The sequence below is a fragment of the Pseudophryne corroboree genome, chromosome 12 (assembly GCF_028390025.1).
Source record: "Pseudophryne corroboree isolate aPseCor3 chromosome 12, aPseCor3.hap2, whole genome shotgun sequence".
Classification (NCBI taxonomy): Eukaryota; Metazoa; Chordata; class Amphibia; order Anura; family Myobatrachidae; genus Pseudophryne; species Pseudophryne corroboree.
Genome location: NC_086455.1, coordinates 19,880,066 through 19,883,449, shown reverse-complemented (window position 1 = coordinate 19,883,449; position 3,384 = coordinate 19,880,066).

Below are 3,384 nucleotides of genomic sequence, written 5' to 3'. Positions count from 1 at the left end.
TCTTATTCCCTTAATATGGTTACACTATAATGCCGGAGACTCATGTTATACAGACAGGTACACAACAGGCCCTCTGGAAATGAAGGGGTATATCCCTACATGCAATTTCCAAGCACTCCATATGGCAGAATGATGGTCATCCCCTAGAGGAGTATTCATGGAACGCACAATTCCGAGTGTGGAACTCGTAGACTGCTCTGCCGGAACTTTGCACAACAGTGAAACGATTCCAACAACATTCTGCAATAAGCTGTGCTCATCTCTGATTGGACGGTATGGACTCAGGCCACTTCATCAGTTGCATCAGGTTTGCAGTTCTGGGTCCGTATTCTGAGCGGATTCCACCCAATCTGCACGCAAAGGCGATGGTCACGCAATTATTTGCAACTGCGCATGCAGGGAAAAGAGAATGTCTGCACAAAGGCGCTGCTGCGATTGGGACCGATTGTATCAGAAATGTTGCATTAAAGTGATGGGTCGGTGACTGGGAGGTGGCCAGCAGCGCACGCAGAAACGAGCCGTGGACAGTCAGTGGGCGTGTTATGGGGGTGTCAGTGCAAGGGGTTGCGTTCCCAATCGCACAACCACAAGCATAGGAGGCCACGATCAGATGGCTGGTGCAAGATGCAATGGAGCGGACGATGGTGGCATATAAGGATGCACCATTCCATATTACTGTGTGCACGGGCACTAATAGTGTGCGCCTCAGTCCTTGCACATTCACTTGTATGGATGTGCACAAGGGATGGAGACTGAAGGCCATTTGCATAACCTTGCAGACGGGGCGCCGCCAATAGACGCGGCTGCGTGCGAATCAGAAGCAGTCCCTGGTGTTAGAGACAGAGGCAGAGCCAAAATAAATGGGTAGAAATACATTCAGGGAATATCCTCCCATTGTCTGGTGTCTGTACTGAAACGTGCACTGTTCCGTCTGTCTGATCTGCCCATGTTTTATTTATTTATTTATTTATTTTCATTACTTCATTCCAACACATTGATGAATACTCCTGAAAATGTGAGGTTATAGGTTTCCATATTTTGAAAATTAATTAAAAACGTTGATCCAAAATGCACTAAAAACACAACATAATAACATAAAAATGATTCTGTGGAACCAATATACTGTACATTGGGGCTCACGCATTGGTATGAACAAAATCAGACGTAAAAGGAGTTCTCAAAAAAACACCCAGATCTTTCCAAATGTACAAAGTTGGATGAATTGCGCGATATGTGCAGCTCTCCACCAATAGCATTGCGCCAGATTTGCGTCAAGCATGTATCCGTTACATCTACACCAAAAAATGTGTAAACAAGCATTCGCTATTCGGTTTGAATAAAACATTTTTAAATAATAAAAGACACTGTATATAAAAGACCCTGTAATTACTGCATTTACTACTCATTTTTATTCTAATATTCTTTTTATTGGTTATACCGGGAGACAAGTCCGTGGTCAGAGAAAAGAAATGACATTAGATGAAACCCGCAAAACAAAGCAGAAGGTGAATAAGGACGATGTACATTCCACATTCATCCAATGACGAGCTGTTCTGCTGCTCCGGTTCCTACGCTTGTATCACGGCTGCTGAATGGCCGCTGCATCCCGTTATGTGTTTCCTCTTCATCATTAAGACGTTAGAGACCGCTTTATCAGCCACTTCTGCTAACAGGTTGCGCACTGGTTGGGGCTGAAATGCTGGCGGTCAGAATACCAGCAGCGGCATCCCACTGTTTAGAGACCCCTCACCCCCTACCTAACCCTTCCTTACCACAGCCTAACCCTCCCCCTCCCGCAGCCTAACCCCTGGTGGTGCCTAAACCTAACACCCCCCCCCCCCACACACACACACACACGCAGAATAACCTTAACCCTCCCTGGGGGTACCAAACCCTAACCCCACCTTACCGCAGCCTAAACCTACCCCTGCCGCCTAAACCAAACCTCCCCAAAGTCCCCTTCCCCCGTGGCTTACCTCTACGGTGGCCCGGCAGTCACTCGCTCAGGATTTCGGCTGCCCTGAGGCCGGCATTGTGATCTCATTCGGGATCCCGGCTTTGGTACTTTGACAGCGGGGATCCCTCCTAGATCCCGTGTAATCATTTAATTCTACAAGGCAATGTCACTGGATCTGCGGATACAGATTACTTGCTGTGTGCACAACTAACAGAACAAGTGTGATGAGGATTTGGATCAATCCTTCTTTTCTTCAGTAACACTTGCACAGGCCCTGCCTCTTTTCTTGTACGATGGAACAAAGGGGGTCATTCCGAGTTGATCGCTAGCTGAATTTGTTTGCAGCGCAGCGATCAGGCTAAAAACTGCAATTCTGCGTATGCGGCACAATGTGCACGCGCGACGTACGGGCACAACGAACGATGTCATTTTGCACAGGGTCTAGCGATGCATTTCAGTCGCACTGCTGGCCACAGACTGATTGATATGAAGTGGGCGTTTCTGGGTGGTAACTGATCGTTTTCAGGGTGTGTGCGGAAAAACGCAGGCGTGCCAGATAAAAACGCTGGTGTGGCTGGGAAAACGCTGGACGGGTTTGTAACGTCAAATCAGGAACTGAATGGTCTGAAGTGATCGCAGGCGCCGAGTAGGGTTTGAGCTACTCTGAAACTGCACAATTTTTTTTTTGCAGGCGCTCTGCAATACAACCGTTCGCACTTCTGCTAAGCTAAAATACACTCCCAGTGGGCGGCGGCATAGCGTTTGCTCGCTAGCTAGTTTTAGCAGCCGTGCAATCAACTCGGAATGACCCCCAACATGGGGAAGTGTGATCAGATTTGTTGACTATTACACATGGCAGATTTATGTTCATCGCTCTGAGATAAATTGTCATCATGATCAGACCACCATTGAGAAGAGTAAATGTTCATCCCCATCGTCCGTCTGAGGATGACTGTCACATGTCAGTACTATGGTCTCATCATATTCCTGTCCATCGTCTGTCTCAGGATGATTGTCACTAATCAGTACTATGGTCTCATCATATTCCTGTCCACCGTCCGTCTGACTATGGTTGTCACACGGCAGTATTACTGTCTCATCATACTCGTACTACATACTGTAATTTAAACAAAGAAACCTGTACAACAGTGTAATAGAAGTAATTCACAGGTGTCGATATTATCCATTTGTCCACATGGGGGAGCTATGCTTTCATTTTCTTGACTCACGCCCATCATAGGCTTAGTGGCACCCTAGCTGGCAGCTCCCACTCACAAGCAGCAGCAGAAGAGACGCTGCCTATCCTGGAAGGCGATACTGGGGGGGCGACATTCTCTGCCCCTCATACTGAGAGTATGGCCTATGCCCTGGTCACTTCCCAAGAGCCCAGTATTACAGTCTAATGATGGCATGAAGCACACACAGAG